Source organism: Arachis ipaensis, chromosome B5 (genome assembly GCF_059453495.1).
Source record: "Arachis ipaensis isolate K30076 ecotype BB chromosome B5, ASM5945349v1, whole genome shotgun sequence".
Lineage (NCBI taxonomy): Eukaryota > Viridiplantae > Streptophyta > Magnoliopsida > Fabales > Fabaceae > Arachis > Arachis ipaensis.
The window spans coordinates 93,282,596-93,302,718 of NC_142440.1; the positions used below are offsets into that span (position 1 = coordinate 93,282,596).

The 20,123-nt window shown below is 37.6% G+C and overlaps 1 pseudogene; it reads right to left on the bottom strand.

The window, feature by feature from the left end:
- Window positions 1-918: 918 nt before the first annotated feature.
- LOC148565003 (uncharacterized) lies at window positions 919-6,400 on the bottom strand (annotated as a pseudogene).
- Window positions 6,401-20,123: the final 13,723 nt, after the last annotated feature.

Here is a 20,123-nt window from a genome sequence, read left to right on the forward strand (position 1 = left end):
AATTCCAAATTTTCAACAAAAGGAAAACCTTTCTTTTTCAAATCAGGTAAATCAGCCAGAAAAGATGGACATAGAGTACGATCCTGAATAACTCCCTCATAAAAATCATGGTTCATGGCAGATTTGAAACGATGGGGGTTAAAGTCTGAGTGAGATGTCATGTAGTGTGATTTGTGAGCAAAATGATCAATGTCTGGTTCTCTAACAGATTTGAGAGGGCGATGAGGGTTACCTCTTTGTGATCGAACAGAGACAGACCTTGACTTAGGTTTTGCTGTCTCAGGAACAGGTTCTTCAACAGCAGGACGCTTCCCCTTGGATGAGCCAGGTTTCGAAGAGCTTGGTTTGGAGGGCGTCGTCTTAGGTGGTGGCGTCGGCTTGGCAGGAGCAGGGTACCTTAGATTGGTTTTGGTTCGCACCATGGGAACAGAGCGAGGAGGAGAGGTAGGAGGAGATGGTGAAGATGTGAAGGTTCGGTCTTGGGAGCGAGTGAAGGGTTTGGATGGAAGTTTATACACCTTTTCACGAGGAGGTTTGTGTGCTATGGTTTTCTTCCTCATTTGGTGGTTTTTTTTTATTTAAGAAGAAAAGAGAAATGAGGGTAGTGGTGAAAACCGAAGGGATAGAAAAGGAGTTATGGAGGGAAGAGAGGGAGTGTTGGTAACCGTACCCAAAAAGAAGATTCCAAAACCATGCAACTGCATCACCATTTGAAAAGACTTGAAAAGACATGACCTCATACAAGAAATATTTTATTTGATTTAAAAATTAAAACAGGAAATTAATTTTAAATTTTGAAAAACAACAAAATTAACCTGAAACACTTTTTGGGCAAAAAAAATTAAATCCACTTGAAAACCTTTTGGGCCACAAAACATTAAATGAAAACCTTTCATGAAAACTTAATCACACAAGCCATCAAAAACAATAAACAAAATTGTAACATTCATGTTTGGCCCCAGAGATGGTTGGACTTAAGGAAACACATTTGAGCCACTCATGATCTGAATTTTGAAGTTGGCCCAGATTGATGTTCACTTGAAACAGGCTCAGATCACGCTGATTAAGGGGGAATGCTCTTCTTCTGCCCAGAATTGTCTCATACCTGTTTATGAGACAAAAGGCTCCAGCAAATACATCAGCATTTTTCAAATAAAGAATCATAGCTCAAAATTCCTAGACAAGTCCTAAGCATGCAGAATCTATCCTCAGCTAATGGTTTTGTAAAAATATCTGCTAATTGCTCCTCTGATTTAACAAATTGAATACTAATATCCCCCTTTTGGATATGTTCTCTTATTGAGTGAAATTTCACTTCAATATGCTTAGTCCTAGAGTGCAAAACTGAATTTTTAGAAATATTAATGGCACTCATATTATCACACATTAAGGGAATATTTTCAGCATTTAATTTGTAATCAGCAATCTGTGTTTTTAACCATAAAATCTGAGAACAACAAGAAGAAGTAGCTATATACTCAGCCTCTGCAGTGGATAAGGCCACTGTTGGTTGCTTCTTACTTGACCAAACATTTAAGGACTTCCCAAGGAAGCAACATAAACCAGAAGTGCTCCTTCTATCAACTCTATCACCAGCAAAATCTGCATCACAATAACCAACTGCAGAAAAATCATCAATCTTAGGATACCAAAGACCAAAATTGGATGTGCCATGAACATATCTAATGATCCTCTTAACTGCAGAAATATGTGACTCTTTTGGTTTGGATTGGAACCTAGAACACAATCCAACACTTTGCACAATATCGGGTCTTGAGGAAGTTAAGTACATAAGAGAACTAATCATTCCTCTATACCTAGTCTCATCAACATCTTTCTCAGTTTCTCCCTTATCTAATTTAGAACTAGGATGCATGGGAGTTCCCATGGGTTTGGCATTTTCCATACCAAATTTCTTAACTAATTCCTTGGCATACTTTTCCTGATGAATGAAAATACCTTTTTCAGTTTGTTTAATTTGTAGCCCAAGGAAGAAATTAAGTTCACCCATCATACTCATGTCAAATTCACTTGTCATGAGTTTTCCAAATTCAGAACAAAGGGATTCATTGGCTGATCCAAAAATAATGTCATCAACATATATTTGGACTAGAATAAAAGAATCATTAGAGTTCTTAATAAATAGAGTTGTGTCAGTGGTGCCTCTTTGAAAACCATTTTTCAAAAGAAAAGAGCTAAGTCTCTCATACCAAGCTCTAGGAGCTTGTCTTAAACCATAGAGAGCTTTAGATAATTTGAAAACCTAATCAAAATGCTCTTTATTTTCAAAACTAGGAAGCTGCTCCACATACACTTCTCAATCTATTACTCCATTCAAAAATGCACATTTCGCATCCATTTGATATAATTTAAAACCACAAAATGCAGCATAAGCTAAGAGAAGTCTTATGGCTTCCATTCGGGCAACAGGGGCAAAGGATTCATCAAAGTCTATTCCTTCTTCTTGGTAATATCCTTGTGCCACTAGCCTTGCCTTGTTTCTTGCAATGCTATCATCTTCTCCCAACTTGTTCCGAAAAATCCACTTGGTGCCGGTCACTTTCTTTCCACTTGGCCTTGGAACCAAAGTCCATACTTGGTTCTTTTCAAACTCAAGAAGCTCATCCTCCATAGCTTTAATCCAAGAAGGGTCACTAAGTGCTTCCTTGACGTTTTGAGGCTCTATTTGTGAAAGAAGGGCAATGTTTGATCCTTCATTTGCCTTTCTAGTGGAAGACCTTGTTTGCACTCCATGAGATACACCCCAATGACAAATTTCTCAGGATAATTCTTCAAGAATCTCCATTCACGAGGTCTGGTGGACTTGGAGGCAGATTCAGTCACTAAGGGATTCTGAACGCTGCTGGCTGCAAGATTTCCTTCAGATTCATGAGACAAAATGGAATTGTCTCTTGAATTTTCAGCATTAGCAGTTTCTGGTTCAGCTTGTCCAGAATTTTCTTTTTCATGATTTTGAGCAGCTTCATCTTCCTTTTGATATTGATTTCCTGCATCACAATCTTCCAAAATGCTTTGTACCAAGTTAGTATCACAAAATGTAACATGTATGGACTCCTCAATAATCCTAGCATTTTGATGATAAACCCTATATGCTTTACTAGTTGTAGAATATCCTACAAACAAACACTCATAAGCCTTTGGATCAAATTTACCCAAATTTTCTTTGTTATTTAAGACAAAATATTTACATCCAAAGATGTGTAAGTAATCTAAGTTTGGTGGGTTTTCCAAAGTTCATAAGGGGTTTTCTTCAAAAATTTTCTTATGATTGTTCTATTCAAAATGTGGCAAGCCGTGTTGACCGCTTCAGCCCAAAGGAATTTTGGAACATTACTCTCACAAAGCATAGCTCTTGTCATCTCTTGTATGCTTCTATTTCTTCTTTCCACAACACCATTTTGTTGTGGTGTTCTTGGACAAGAGAAGTTGTGAGATATTCCAAATTCCTCACAAATGGATTCCAACAAATTATTTTCAAATTCAGTTCCATGATCGCTTCTTATAGAGGAGATTTTCAAATCCTTTTTATTTTGAATTTTCTTGCAAAAAGGTTCAAAGACCGAAAATGCTTCATTTTTGTGTGCAAGAAATAAAACCCAACCAAACCTAGTGTAGTCATCCACAATTACTAAACCATAATGTTTACCACCTAGGCTTTGAGTTCTTGTTGGACCAAATAAATCAATGTGTAGCAACTCAAGTGGTCTTTTAGTAGAGATGTCTTCTTTCGGTTTAAAAGAACTTTTTGTTTGTTTTCCAATTTGGCAAGCATCACAAGTAATGTCTTTGTCAAACTTTATCAAGGGAAGACCTCTTACTAATTCTTTCTTTACAAGTTTGTTTATTTGAAACATACTTGCATGGCCCAATCTCTTGTGCCATAACCACTTTTCAGATTCTTTAGAGTGAAGACAAGCTACATTTTGATCCTTTAGTTCATCAAGAGTAAGTCCATACATATTATTGAAATGCTTGGCAACAAACATCACTTCATTTGTCTTTTCATTAACAACATAGCATTCAAGCCTTTTGAAAACAACTAAATATCCTAAATCACACAGCTGACTTATACTCAAAAGATTGTGCTTTAAACCACATACCAAAAGTACATCATCAATGAAAGTAGATTGCTCATTACCTACTTTTCCAACAGCAATGATTTTACCTTTACCATCATCTCCAAAGGTCACAAAACCTCCATCATACTTGTTTAGTTTGATGAAGTAGGTTGACCTTCTAGTCATGTGCATTGAACATCCACTATCCATGTACCACACGTCCTTTTTATTCTTGGATGCTAGGCAAATCTGCATGATGAGTTTCAAGTAGCCTTAGGTATCCAAATTAATTGGGATCCTTTGAAGTTAATCCATCTTGGTTGCCCAAGTGCATTGAAATCACAAACAACATTGTAGACTTTGTTTCCCACAACTCTTTTTTCAATGAAGCATTGTTCATATGAGTGATCAACTTTCTTGCAATTAACACAATGATTTTCTTATGTGTGTCGCTGAAACTTAGGTGAGTTAAATTGCTTGAAGTGATTAAATGGTTGAAATTTTCTGGTTTTTGGAGGAGACGCATTTCCTTTAACAAACTGATTTTTGTTATAATTGTTCTTCTTTGCAAAAATGTTTTCACCAGAATTTTTAAAACTCTTTGGATTTTTCGAAAATGAGGTTTTGTTATAGAAAAATGGTTTCTTGAAAGCAGCCTCATTTTTTGAAATATAACCCAAACCTGGCCGGTTTGAACTCAGATCAGTTCTTGGTGAAGGCTCAGTTTCACTTGTGTATACTTCATCAAATTTTTCTTCAAAAGTTGAAGCATATCCAATACACGATTTGTTTGGTATAGGTTTGGTATTTGATGAAGAAGCCACAAATTTAATAGAGGAAGTGTTGGAAACTGCATCTTCCTTGGCTATGTAGCCTAAACCAGATTTTTCAAACAATGGTCTTTGACTTGCAAGTAATTTGTCCAAGTTACTAGAACCTTGAGTAAATTTTGCTAAGTCACCATTCAGCCTTTTAATCATATCATTTAATCTTTAATTTTTAGCAATTAACTCATGAGAAGGATCCATAATGTGCTTTCCTTTTAATTTTTCAAGTTCAGATTTTAGAAATCTATTTTCTTCAATGATGTCCAAAGCACATTCAGTTTCCTTCACCTTTTCTTTTAAAAAATCATTTTCAGCTCTTAACACATCTCTTTCAGATCTGCATTCATTGTATTTATCAAGCAGTTTTGATGTGTTTAAAGTGAGATCATCAATAATAGCATGCAAGTCCTCAATGGTCAAATCATAATAGTTTACCTCATCAAGATTGTTGTTTCCAGCCATGAAGCAGTCTTTGTCATCTCCTTCAGATTCTTCTTCTTCATTTGAGTCATTCTCAAGATCCTCCCAAGCTGCCATGAGTACTCTCTTCCTTTCCTTCTTTCCTTTGTCCTCCTTTTTGAGCTTTGGACAGTTTAGCTTGAAGTGTCCAGCCTTCTTGCAGTGATGGCACGTCACTTTGCTCAAGTCGATCTTGTGCTCCTTTGAATTTGAACCTTTGTATTTGTCCTTGTTCTTCATCATTCTTCTAAATCTCCTAGCAAAAAGCAAAAGCTCGTCATCTGAAATACCATTACTAGACTCACTCTCTTTTGGTTCTATTTGTGACTTGAGGGCTATTCCCTTTTTCTTTGAGTCTGTGTTTGTGTGTGTGGCTTCATAGGTAAGGAGTTTTCCTCTCAGCTCACCATAGGTTATGGGACTTAGGTTGTTACTTTCAGTTAGGACAGTGGCAGTGGTTTCCCATTCTTTTGTGAGGCTTCTAAGGAGTTTTCTCACCAAGGTTTGTTCTGCATAGTTTGTACCCATAGCATCAAGGTTGTTGATTATGATTGAGAATCTCTCAAACGCTTCATCAATGCTTTCTCCATCCTTCATGCTAAACATCTCGTACTCTTTTCACAGCATATCAATCCTCGTTTCTTTTACTTGTTTGGTGCCTTCGTGTGTAACCTGGAGTTTTTCCCAGATTTCTTTGGCTGTCTTGTATCTAGACACCTTCCGGTACTCTTCAAAGCTGATAGCACAGTGAAGAAGGTTGATTGCTTTGGCATTCAGCTCTATCTTCTTCTTATCATCTTCATTCCATTCAGCTTCTTCTTTTGGAGTCACCACTCCATCAGCACTTGTTTTTGTTGGGATCTTGGGACCGCTCACAACAATCTTCCATATGTTGTAGTCAATAGATTGGATGAAAATCCTTATCCTTTCTTTCCAGTAGGAGTAGTTCTTCCCGTTGAAGAAAGGTGGCCGGTTGTTTGACTGGCCTTCAGTGAGGGTGTAGGCAACTGTGGTTGTGCCCAAGTTGTTCGCCATTGGATCTTTGCTCCAAGCGGTTAAGGTTGATTCTTGAGACCTTAGCTCTGATACCAATTGAAGGTTGTAGTAGGCTTAGAGAAGGGGGGTTGAATCTATGCCTTCCTTTTAAGTTGCTGTTATTACCCTTTTAAAATGAACTTTCAATTCAGGTTCTGTTTGAACTCAGCAGCGGAAATTTATGAGACAATTTATTTTTGTCTCATGAATATCAGAAAACAGAACTCAGCAGAGAAGAGAAAAGCTAACACCAGCATGTATCCTGGTTCGGTTGCCTTGTGCTATGCAACCTACGTCCAGTCTCCTCCACAACTATGGAAGAATTTCACTATAGTTAACAGTATTACATACACCAATTTTACAGGATTGACCCAACCTTCCACACTCAAGTTCTAACCTAACTTGACGTTGGCTATGCTAATACCTAACTATTCCTCTTAGTGCTAACCCAACTAAGAAAGGGATACCTTACAGGTACAAGATACAAGACACTTAACCAACCTAAAGAAATCAGAAAATAACTCTAAGCTTTTCTCTTAAGTGTATCTCTCAGCCTTTTTCCACTCATGGCTTTTTCTTAAGCTTTCTCACAATGCCTTTTCTCTCAAGAAATTACAGAAAGATAAACTTAGAAAAGTACATTACAATCAATAAAACATGAAGGAGATTGACTTCATCAGCAGCCTCTTTGCTATGTGCAAAACCAGATTCGCAAACCTCAGATGCAGTTCTTTAGTATTGGCCGAATGCTTCTTTGAAAGAAAGCATTATCCAAGTAGAGTAACTTCTAAACATAACACTGTTCACACACTCTGGTTTTCTCTCCTTGCCTTCTGAATGAGCAGCAAGCTTCTTTTATCTCCTTGCATGTTGCTTGGTTCTTCTTCCAAGGTCAACACCTTGAGCCTTGAGCTTCACCAACCCACAGAATCACTTTTTCACCTTAATCCTTAGAGAGGAAACTTTCCTTCTAACTTCCTCATCTTGACCGAAATCCATGAAACAGCAACCATAGAAATCTTCCAAAGGTCAACCTGATCTGAGCCCTTGAAAACCAACTTGGTCCCCAAGTCTTGTTTAAGACCGTAGATACACAGCAGGGAAGAACAGAAATTCTCTTTCCCTTGTATCCCATTTTGGATAGAGCAGAGAGTTGGGAAGAAGAGATGTAACCAAGTTGCATGTATGAGGAAAAGATTTACCTATAACCTAAGCTTGATTTGGTTTGGATTTGTTGAGATGACTTTTGCCTTTCAAGCTTAGTTTTTCTTTCTTGCTTCTTTGGTGACTATCTTGGTGAAGAAGCTCTTTCTCTCTTTCTCTTTCTTACTTTTCTGAAGCTGATTTGACTTGGTCATAGAGAGATGAACGTTGCACTTTGAAAGAGAGAAGACTTCAATCTTACAAAAGAAGCTTTGTGGGATGGATACGGGCTTGGATTGGTTTTCCATTAAACAACCCGTTGGTGCCTTGCCTTGCTTCTTTGAAGAATTTTTGCTTGAGATGAATGGCTTGGGCTTCTCTTTATTTTCACTTACCATTCAGCCCATTAGCATAAATCTTTTGTTTGATGTTGGGCTGCGGTAACACTTGTTTTTAGCATGCATCACTTATCAAGAATAATCAAAACTAATTGGTGATTAGCCCACTAATCAAATGTTTGTCATCATCAATTCTATTAATTAATTTCTTAACTCAACAATCTCCCCCTTGATGACAAACATATCAAGCAATGATCAAAGAAATTAAAATTTTGATAAAGTTAGAAAACTTCCCTTTGATGTTTCTTGCTTTAGTGTTGCTCCCCCTGGATTTATGCTTTCTTCTTTATTCCTGTTTTACATTGTACTTAAAGATAACACAATTTGAGAGCTGTACACAATTATCTTGGCTAAGGGATATCAAACAAACAGTACTATATAATCAGCCCAACATTAAGCTAATATCATCAGCAAGTGAAATCAAGTATTAATGTAGCAAACAGAAAAATGCTAGTAAAAAAAACATCATCCTATTGCTTTTACTCCCCCTTTTGTCATCAAGGTGGACAATAAACATGAACAACAAAAACATCACCATAAACCCTGCAAGAAAGGTTAGTGTATAGTCCAAAATACTAACTAAACTACCATAAGTGCATTAGTATTCAAAGTTATTACAGTTATCCAAGACATGAAAAGTAGGGTAAACAGTAGCAAAATAAAACAGAGTTTATGAGACAAAAAATGAGCAGCAGCAGCAGTTTTTATTAGACAAATCCTAGGCATCAGAACCATTCCCCTCCGAAGCAGCTTCCTCTTCAACATCAGTGGCAATGTCTTCATCATTGTGAAGGTTATCAATGAAGGTCATGAGCACAGCCACCCTGTCCCTTGATTTTCTCAGAAGTTCTCATGCTTGCTAGCTAGCTTCCTTTGTTCCTTGCTCATGGCAATCATGTGATTTGATTGGGAAATAAACTCTTGAGTGACATCCTTGACCATATTCAGCAGAGCAGATTTCTTCCCAGTGGAGATGGAAGTACCCTCGGTGGAAGGATGAGGAGAGTCATCTGGAATGAACTCTTCATCATCATCATCTAGAACCACTCTCTCAGATCTAGTTGGTCCTTTTTGCTGTTTCACTGAACCACTGATGCCAAGGCATCTTAGGCTAGTTTCACTAGCATTTTTCTGTTAGTTTTAGTTGTTTTATGCATTTTCTTGAGCTTAAAGTAACCAAGAATGGTTAAAAGAAGAACAAAGCAATGAACCATCCAAACAATATGATTTTGATGCAAATTCCATGAGTTTTAGTTATATTACTTGAATGCTATGAATGGAAGATTTCTCATGAAATTTTGCAAGACTTTGATGCAATTGTTTGGATGATTTCAGGGAAGAAGAGGCTAGGCAAGGAAGCAACAAAGTCAATAAAGGAAGCTTGAATATCACATGTGGAGTTTAAGTTCCAGTTTAAGCCTAAACTGGAGCTTAAACGCCAGAATCATGAAGGCTAAGAAATGCTGAAACTGAAGTTTAACCTCCAGTTTAACCTTAAACTGGAGGTTAAACGCCAGAATGAAAGTCTCACCAAAGAAGCATTTCCACGTTTAACCTCCAGTTTAACCTTAAACTGGAGGTTAAACGCCAGAAGTGAGAAGGGCACCAAGGGGGGCAGTTCCACGTTTAACCTCCAGTTTAACCTTAAACTGGAGGTTAAACGCCAGAAAGGGGAAAAGCACCAGGGAGCCATTTCCACGTTTAAGCTCCAGTTTGACCTTAAACTGGAGCTTAAACGTGTTCGACCAAGTTTCTCCTCCAGGGTTGCTTTCTCCATTTCCACGTTTAAGCTCCAGTTTAACCTTAAACTGGAGCTTAAACGTGTTCGACACCTCCAGGGCTACCTTTCTCAGCTTCCACGTTTAAGCTCCAGTTTAACCTTAAACTGGAGCTTAAACGTGTTCGACCTCCAGGGCTACCTTTCTCAGCTTCCACGTTTAAGCTCCAGTTTAACCTTAAACTGGAGCTTAAACGTGTTCGACCTCCAGGATGGCTTTCTCTATTTCCACGTTTAAGCTCCAGTTTAACCTTAAACTGGAGCTTAAACGTGTTCGACCTCCAGGGCTGCCTTTTCTACCTCCACGTTTAAGCTTCAGTTTAACCTTAAACTGAAGCTTAAACGTGTTCGACTAAGTTACCCTCCAGGGCTGCCTTCTTCCATTTTCACGTTTAAGCTTCAGTTTAACCTTAAACTGAAGCTTAAACGTGCTACCACAAAAGGCATCACTGGAAGTGTCTGGCGTTTAAGCTGCAGTTTAAGCTTAAACTGCAACTTAAACGCCACTCTTGGAAAAGGTTTCTGGGCCAAAAATATTGCGGTTTAAGTTAGTATTTGAGCACAAACATTAACTTAAACTTACTCTGGTATGAAACCCAATTGAATATCATGGTTTATGGGATTGGGCCTGAAGGATTGATGAGTCTGAAATTTCAATTTATTGAGTCATGTGTCATTATTTGATTATCACTAAGTTGGCTCAATGAATGTTACAGAATTTGGATCAACAGCCTCATCAAGATTATGGATCATAAACCCAAGGCAAAAGGAAAGTAGGGAGAGGCCTCAAAGCCCAAGAAACACAACAGAAGCTCAATATAGAAAGTGTATAAATAGGATAGAATTTAAGTTAGGAAGAACTTGGACTTTTTCATTTAGCTAGTTTTCATATCTTTGTAATTGAATTCAGAGCTATGACTCACTAAACCCCCTTTCATTGGGTTAGGGAGCTCTATTGTAATTCAATGAATCAATAATAGTTTATCTTCTTCTTCAATCTTTTCTCTTGAATTTTGTTAGAAAGCTTCTCGATCTAATTCCATTGGGTAGTTGTCTTGGGAAAGAAACTACCCATAATTGGAATCCTTCGGAACCTTGGGAAAGGAATGGAGGATTCATGCTAGAGAAGCTTTCTCACAGTGAATTGGATTGGGGTTTGGATGGATATTGTGACATGTAATCCTACCAAATTGTGGTTCATGAAACTGTGTGGTATAATCAGTGATCGAGCATCATCTCTTCTTATGAACATTTAAACCAAGGGATTGGGAATTTGTTTGTTTTTAGAGAGAATTGGTGAGCCAAGGGATTGGGATCCAATCATATAAGATTGCCAAGCAAAATTCAATGAACGCATTGGTTGAGGAAGAGATAAACATGTTTTGATTCGGAGATCTCAATATCTCCTAACACCCAATGAATTCCCCATTTCTGATTTCCACTTTCTCTTTACATTCTGCAACTCAATTCATGCAATCACACCCATTCCCTTTTAATTTCAGCAATTTAGCTTCTGCTCTTTAATTCATGCAATTTAAGATTCCGCCATTTAAATTTCTTGTCATTTACGTTTCCCGCCAATTTTACATTCCGCAAGTCTCATCTAAATCTTGATTCTGCTCAACTAGAACATACTTCTAATCCGAATTGCTCACTCAACCAATCCTTGTGGGATTCGACCTCACTCTATTGTGAGTTTTTACTTGACGATAACCGGTGCACTTGCCGGAAGGAATTTTGCCGATCGTGCAATTTCCTAAATCGTAGCATAACAAGTTTATGCGCATCAACCACCCCCTTTTAGGTATGAATGTCTGTTTTCATAAGCCTCATTTGACAGATCAACACCAAAATTCTCAAATATGCAAGTTAAAAACATGCCATAAGGTAGTGCTTTATCTTTCACACTTCTAATAGAATCAAACATGTATCTAGCCATCAAATAGGCAAAAGAGATTTCTGTTTTAGTGATTAGGACATACAAAACAAGTGTGTCCGTGTAAGAGACCCTTTGATATGAACCACTTTGAGGAATCAAGATGTGATTAACAATTCGGTGCAACTGAGCACGTTCATATCCTAGGGCTTTGTGAGTGGGTATGATGCCATCAATTAGGGAAACATGTTCACAAATGTGAGCTAAAGCATCATGGTAAGAGATACCAACCCCATCATCCCACTTTACAGATGTATAAGTACACGGCCCAACATCAGTGTACTTCAAGGAGTCACTGATGGTTTCATTATTCAAGATAATATCGCTGCCCTTAACATACGAATGCACACTTCCTTCATCGTAAGTCATGTTTGCATAAAATTCTTTGACCAACTGAGGATATACAGGTTTTTTGATTTTGAAAAGGTGATTCCAGTCTAAAAATTCCAAATTTTCAACAAAAGGAAAACCTTTCTTTTTCAAATTAGGTAAATCAGCCAGAAAAGATGGACATAGAGTACGATCCTGAATAACTCCCTCATAAAAATCGTGATTCATGGCAGATTTGAAACGATGGGGGTTAAAGTCTGAGTGAGATGTCATGTAGTGTGATTTGTGAGCAAAAGGATCAATGTCTGGTTCTCTAACAGATTTGAGAGGGCGATGAGGGTTACCTCTTTGTGATTGAACAGGGACAGACCTTGACTTAGGTTTTGCTATCTCAGGAACAGGTTCTTCAACAGCAGGACGATTCCCCTTGGATGAGCCAGGTTTCGAAGAGCTTGGTTTGGAAGGCGTCGTCTTAGGGGGTGGCGTCGGCTTGGCAGGAGCAAGGTACCTTGGAGTGGTTTTGGTTCGCGCCATGGGAACAGAGCGAGGAGGAAAGGTAGGAGGAGATGGTGAAGGTGTTAAGGTTCGGTCTTGGGAGCGAGTGGAGGGTTTGGATGGAAGTTTATACACCTTTTCACGAGGAGGTTTGTGTGCTATGGTTTTCTTCCTCATTTGGTGGTTTTTTTTTATTTAAGAAGAAAAGAGAAACGAGGGTAGTGGTGAAAACCGAAGGGATAGAGAAGGAGTTATGGAGGGAAGAGAGGGAGTGTTGGTAACCGTACCCAAAAAGAAGATTTCCAAAACCATGCAACTGCATCACCATTTGAAAAGACTTGAAAAGACATGACCTTATACAAGAAAGATTTTATTTAATTTAAAAATTAAAATAGGAAATTAATTTTAAATTTTGAAAAACAACAAAATTAACCTGAAACACTTTTTGGGCAAAAAAAATTAAATCCACTTGAAAACCTTTTGGGCCACAAAACATTAAATGAAAACCTTTCATGAAAACTTAAACACACAAGCCATCAAAAACAATAAACAAAATTGTAACATTCATGTTTGGGCCCCAGAGATGGTTGGACTTAAGGAAACACATTTGAGCCACTCATGATCTAAATTTTGAAGTTGGCCCAGATTGATGTTCACTTGAAACAGGCTCAGATCACACTGATTAAGGGGGAATGCTCTTCTTTTGCCCAGAATTGTGTCATGCCTGTTTATGAGACAAAAGGCTCCAGCAAATACATCAGCATTTTTCAAATAAAGAATCATAGCTCAAAATTCCTAGACAAGTCCTAAGCATGCAGAATCTATCCTCAGCTAATGGTTTTGTAAAAATATCTGCTAATTGCTCCTCTGATTTAACAAATTGAATACTAATATCCCCCTTTTGGACATGTTCTCTTATTGAGTGAAATTTCACTTCAATATGCTTAGTCCTAGAGTGCAAAACTGAATTTTTAGAAATATTAATGGCACTCATATTATCACACATTAAGGGAATATTTTCAGCATTTAATTTGTAATCAGCAAGCTGTGTTTTTAACCATAAAATCTGAGAACAACAAGAAGAAGTAGCTATATACTCAGCCTCTGCAGTGGATAAGGCCACTGTTGGTTGCTTCTTACTTGACCAAACATTTAAAGACTTCCCAAGGAAGCAACATAAACCAGAAGTGCTCCTTCTATCAACTCTATCACCAGCAAAATCTGCATCACAATAACCAACTGCAGAAAAATCATCAATCTTAGGATACCAAAGACCAAAATTGGATGTGCCATGAACATATCTAATGATCCTCTTAACTGCAGAAAGATGTGACTCTTTTGGTTTGGATTGGAACCTAGAACACAATCCAACACTTTGCCCAATATCGGGTTTAGAGGAAGTTAAGTACATAAGAGAACCAATCATTCCTCTATACCTAGTCTCATCAACATCTTTCTCAGTTTCTCCCTTATCTAATTTAGAACTAGGATGCATGGGAGTTCCCATGGGTTTGGCATTTTCCATACCAAATTTCTTAACTAATTCCTTGGCATACTTTTCTTGATGAATGAAAATACCTTTTTCAGTTTGTTTAATTTGTAGCCCAAGGAAGAAATTAAGTTCACCCATCATACTCATGTCAAATTCACTTGTCATGAGTTTTCCAAATTCAGAACAAAGGGATTCATTGGCTGATCCAAAAATAATGTCATCAACATATATTTGGACTAGAATAAAAGAATCATTAGAGTTCTTAATAAATAGAGTTGTGTCAGTGGTGCCTCTTTGAAAACCATTTTTCAAAAGAAAAGAGCTAAGTCTCTCATACCAAGCTCTAGGAGCTTGTCTTAAACCATAGAGAGCTTTAGATAATTTGAAAACATAATCAAAATGCTCTTTATTTTCAAAACTAGGAGGCTGCTCCACATACACTTCTCAATCTATTACTCCATTCAAAAATGCACATTTCGCATCCATTTGATATAATTTAAAACCACAAAATGCAGCATAAGCTAAGAGAAGTCTTATGGCTTCCATTCGGGCAACAGGGGCAAAGGATTCATCAAAGTCTATTCCTTCTTCTTGGTCATATCCTTGTGCCACTAGCCTTGCCTTGTTTCTTGCAATGCTACCATCTTCTCCCAACTTGTTCCGAAAAATCCACTTGGTGCCGGTCACTTTCTTTCCACTTGGCCTTGGAACCAAAGTCCATACTTGGTTCTTTTCAAACTCAAGAAGCTCATCCTCCATAGCTTTAACCCAAGAAGGGTCACTAAGTACTTCCTTGACGTTTGAGGCTCTATTTGTGAAAGAAGGGCAATGTTTGATCCTTCATTTGCCTTTCTAGTGGAAGATCTTGTTTTCACTCCATGAGATACGTCCCCAATGACAAATTTTTCAGGATAATTCTTCAAGAATCTCCATTCACGAGGTCTGGTGGACTTAGAGGCAGATTCAGTCACTAAGGGATTCTGAACACTGCTGGCTACAGGATTTCCTTCAGATTCATGAGACAAAATGGAATTGTCTCTTGAATTTTCAGCATTAGCAGTTTCTGGTTCAGCTTGTCCAGAATTTTCTTTTTCATGATTTTGAGCAGCTTCATCTTCCTTTTGAGATTGATTTCCTGAATCACAATCTTCCAAAATGCTTTGTACCAAGTTAGTATCACAAAATATAACATGTATGGACTCCTCAATAATCCTAGCATCTTGATGATAAACCCTATATGCTTTACTAGTTGTGGAATATCCTACAAACAAACACTCATAAGCCTTTTGATCAAATTTACCCAATTTTTCTTTGTTATTTAAGACAAAACATTTGCATCCAAAGATGTGTAAGTAATCTAACTTTGGTGGGTAGCCTTTCTAAAGTTCATAAGGGGTTTTCTTCAAAAATTTTCTTATGATTGTTCTATTCAAAATGTGGCAAGCCGTGTTGACCGCTTTAGCCCAAAGGAATTTTGGGACATTACTCTCACAAAGCATAGCTCTTGTCATCTCTTGTATGCTTCTATTTCTTCTTTCCACAACACCATTTTGTTGTGGTGTTCTTGGACAAGAGAAATTGTCAGATATTCCAAATTCCTCACAAAAGGATTCAAACAAATTATTTTCAAATTCAGTTCCATGATCGCTTCTTATAGAGGAGATTTTCAAATCCTTTTCATTTTGAATTTTCTTGCAAAAAGGTTCAAAGACCGAAAATGCTTCATTTTTGTGTGCAAGAAATAAAACCCAACCAAACCTAGTGTAGTCATCCACAATTACTAAACCATAATGTTTACCACCTAGGCTTTGAGTTCTTGTTGGACCAAATAAATCAATGTGTAGCAACTCAAGTGGTCTTTTGGTAGAAATGTCTTCTTTTGATTTAAAAGAACTTTTTGTTTGTTTTCCCATTTGGCAAGCATCACAAGTAATGTCTTTGTCAAACTTTATCAAGGGATGACCTCTTACTAATTCTTTTTTTACAAGTTTGTTTATTTGAAACATACTTGCATGGCCCAATCTATTGTGCCATAACCACTTTTCAGATTCTTTAGAGTGAAGACAAGCTACATTTTGATCCTTTAGTTCATCAAGAGTAAGTCCATACATATTATTGAAACGCTTGGCAACAAACATCACTTTATTTGTCTTTTCATTAACAACACAGCATTTAAGCCTTTTTGAAAACAACTAAATATCCTAAATCACACAGCTGACTTATACTCAAAAGATTGAACTTTAAACCACATACCAAAAGTACATCATCAATGAAAGTAGATTGCTCATTACCTACTTTTCCAACAGCAATGATTTTACCTTTACCATCATCTCCAAAGGTCACAAAACCTCCATCATACTTGTTTAGTTTGATGAAGTAGGTTGACCTTCCAGTCATGTGTCTTGAACATCCACTATCCATGTACCACATGTTCTTTTTGTTCTTGGATGCTAGGAAAATCTGCATGATGAGTTTCAAGTAGCCTTAGATATCCAAATTAATTTGGATCCTTTGAAGTTAATCCATCTTGGTTGCCCAAGTGCATTGAAATCACAAACAACATTGTAGACTTTGTTTCCTACAACTCTCTTTTCAATGAAGCATTGTTCATATGAGTGACCAACTTTCTTGCAATTAACACAATTATTTTCTGATGTGTGTCACTGAAACTTAGGTGAGTTAAATTGCTTGAAGTGATTAAATGGTTGAAATTTTCTGATTTTTGGAGGAGACGCATTTCCTTTAACAAACTGATTTTTGTTATAATTGTTCCTCTTTGCAAAAATGTTTTCACCAGAATTTTTAAAACTCTTTGGATTTTTCGAAAATGAGGTTTTGTTATAGAAAAATGGTTTCTTGAAAGCAGCCTCATTTTTTGAAATATAACCCAAACCTGGTCGGTTTGAACTCAGATCAGTTCTTGGTGAAGGCTCAGTTTCACTTGTGTATACTTCATCAAATTTTTCTTCAAAAGTTGAAGCATATCCAATACCCGATTTGTTTTGTATAGGTTTGGTATTTGATGAAGAAGCCACAAATTTTATAGAGGAAGTGTTGGAAACTGCGTCTTCCTTGGCTATGTAGCCTAAACCAGATTTTTCAAACAATGGTCTTTGACTTGCAAGTAATTTGTCCAAGTTACTAGAACCTTGAGCAAATTTTGCTAAGTCACCATTCAGCCTTTTAATCATATCATTTAATCTTTTATTTTCAGCAATTAACTCATGAGAAGGATCCATAATGTGCTTTCCTTTTAATTTTTCAAGTTCAGATTTTTGAAATCTGTTTTCTTCAATGATGTCCAAAGCACATTCAGTTTCCTTCACCTTTTCTTTTAAAAAATCATTTTCAGCTCTTAACACATCTCTTTCAGATCTGTATTCATTGTATTTATCAAGCAGTTTTGATGTGTTTAAAGTGAGATCATCAATAATAGCATGCAAGTCCTCAATGGTCAAATCATAATAGTTTACCTCATCAAGATTGTTGTTTCCAGCCATGAAGCAGTCTTTGTCATCTCCTTCAGATTCTTCTTCTTCATTTGAGTCATTCTCAAGATCCTCCCAAGCTGCCATGAGTACTCTCTTCCTTTCCTTCTTTCCTTTGTCCTCCTTTTTGAGCTTTGGACAGTTTAGCTTGAAGTGTCCAGCCTCCTTGCAGTGATGGCACGTCACTTTCCTCAAGTCGATCTTGTGCTCCTTTGAACTTGAACCTTTGTATTTGCCCTTGTTCTTCATCATCCTTCTAAATCTCCTAGCAAAAAACAAAAGCTCGTCATCTGAAATACCATCACTAGACTCACTCTCTTTCAGTTCTATTTGTGACTTGAGGGCTATTCCCTTTTTCTTTGAGTCTGTGTTTGTGTGTGTGGCTTCATAGGCAAGGAGTTTTCCTCTCAGCTCATCATAGGTTATGGGACTTAGGTTGTTACTTTCGGTTAGGACAGTGGAAATGGTTTTTCATTCTTTTGTGAGGCTTCTAAGGAGTTTTCTCACCAAGGTTTGTTCTGCATAGTTTGTATCCATAGCATCAAGGTTGTTGATTATGATTGAGAATCTCTCAAACGCTTCATCAATGCTTTCTCCATCCTTCATGCTAAACATCTCGTACTCTTTTCGCAGCATATCAATCCTCGTTTATTTTACTTGTTTGGTGCCTTCGTGTGTAACCTAGAGTTTTTCCCAGATTTCTTTGGCTGTCTTGCATCTAGACACCTTCCGGTACTCTTCAAAGCTGATAACACACTGAAGAAGGTTGATTGCTTTGGCATTCAGCTCTATCTTCTTCTTATCATCTTCATTCCATTCAGCTTCTTCTTTTGGAGTCACCACTCCATCAGCACTTGTTTTTGTTGGGATCTTGGGACCGCTCACAACAATCTTCCATATGTTGTAGTCAATGGATTGGAAGAAAATCCTTATCCTTTCTTTCCAGTAGGACTAGTTCTTCCCGTTGAAGAAAGGTGGTCGGTTGTTTGACTGGCCTTTAGTGAGGGTGTAGGCAACTGTGGTTGTGCCCATGTTATTCGTCATTGGATCTTTGCTCCAAGCGGTTAAGGTTGATTCTTGAGACCTTAGCTCTGATACCAATTGAAGGTTGTAGTAGGCTTAGAGAAGGGGGGTTGAATCTATGTCTTCCTTTTAAGTTGCTGTTATTACCCTTTTAAAATGAACTTTCAACTCAGGTTCTGTTTGAACTCAGCAGCGGAAATTTATGAGACAATTTATTTTTGTCTCATGAATATCAGAAAACAGAACTCAGCAGAGAAGAAAAAAGCTAACACCAGTATGTATCCTGGTTCGGTTGCCTTGTGCTATGCAACCTACGTCCAGTCTCCTCCACAACTATGGAAGAATTTCACTATAGTTAACAGTATTACATACACCAATTTCACAGGATTGACCCAATCCTTTCACACTCAAGTTCTAACCTAACTTGACGTTGGCTATGCTAATACCTAACTATTCCTCTTAGTGCTAACCCAACTAAGAAAGGGATACCTTACAGGTACAAGATACAAGACACTTAACCAACCTAAAGAAATCAGAAAATAACTCTAGGCTTTTCTCTTAAGTGTATCTCTCAGCCTTTTTCCACTCATGGCTTTTTCTTAAGCTTTCTCACAATGCCTTTTCTCTCAAGAAATTACAGAAAGATAAACTTAGAAAAGTACATTACAATCAGTAAAACATGAAGGAGATTGACTTCATCAGCAGCCTCTTTGCTATGTGCAAAACCAGATTCGCAAACCTCAGATGCAGTTCTTCAGTATTGGCCGAATGCTTCTTTGAAAGATAGCATTATCCAAGTAGAGGAACTTCTAAACATAACACTGTTCACACACTCTGGTTTTCTCTCCTTGCCTTCTGAATGAGCAGCAAGCTTCTTTTATCTCCTTGCATGTTGCTTGGTTCTTCTTCCAAGGTCAACACCTTGATCCTTGAGCTTCACCAACCCACAGAATCACTTTTTCACCTTAATCCTTAGAGAGGAAACTTTCCTTCTGACTTCCTCATCTTGATCGAAATCCATGAAACAGCAACCATAGAAATCTTCCAAAGGTCAACTTGATCTGAGCCCTTGAAAACCAACTTGGTCCCCAAGTCTTGTTTAAGACCGTAGATACACAGCAGGGAAGAACAGAAATCCTCTTTCCCTTGTATCCCATTTCGGATAGAGCAGAGAGTTGGAAAGAAGAGATGTAACTAAGTTGCATGTATGAGAAAAAGATTTACCTATAACCTAAGCTTGATTTGGTTTGGATTTGTTGAGATGACTTCTGCCTTTCAAGCTTAGTTTCTCTTTCTTGCTTCTTTGGTGACTATCTTGATGAAGAAGCTCTTTCTCTCTTTCTCTTTCTTACTTTTCTGAAGCTGATTTAACTTGGTCATAGAGAGATGAGCGTTGCACTTTGAAAGAGAGAAGACTTCAATCTTACAAGAGAAGCTTTGTGGGATGGATACGGGCTTGGATTAGTTTTCCATTAAACAACCCGTTGGTGCCTTGCCTTGCTTCTTTGAAGAATTTTTGCTTGAGATGAATGACTTAGGCTTCTCTTTGTTTTCACTTACTATTCAGCCCATTAGCATAAATCTTTTGTTTGATGTTGGGCTGCTGTAACACTTGTTTTTAGCCTGCATCACTTATCAAGA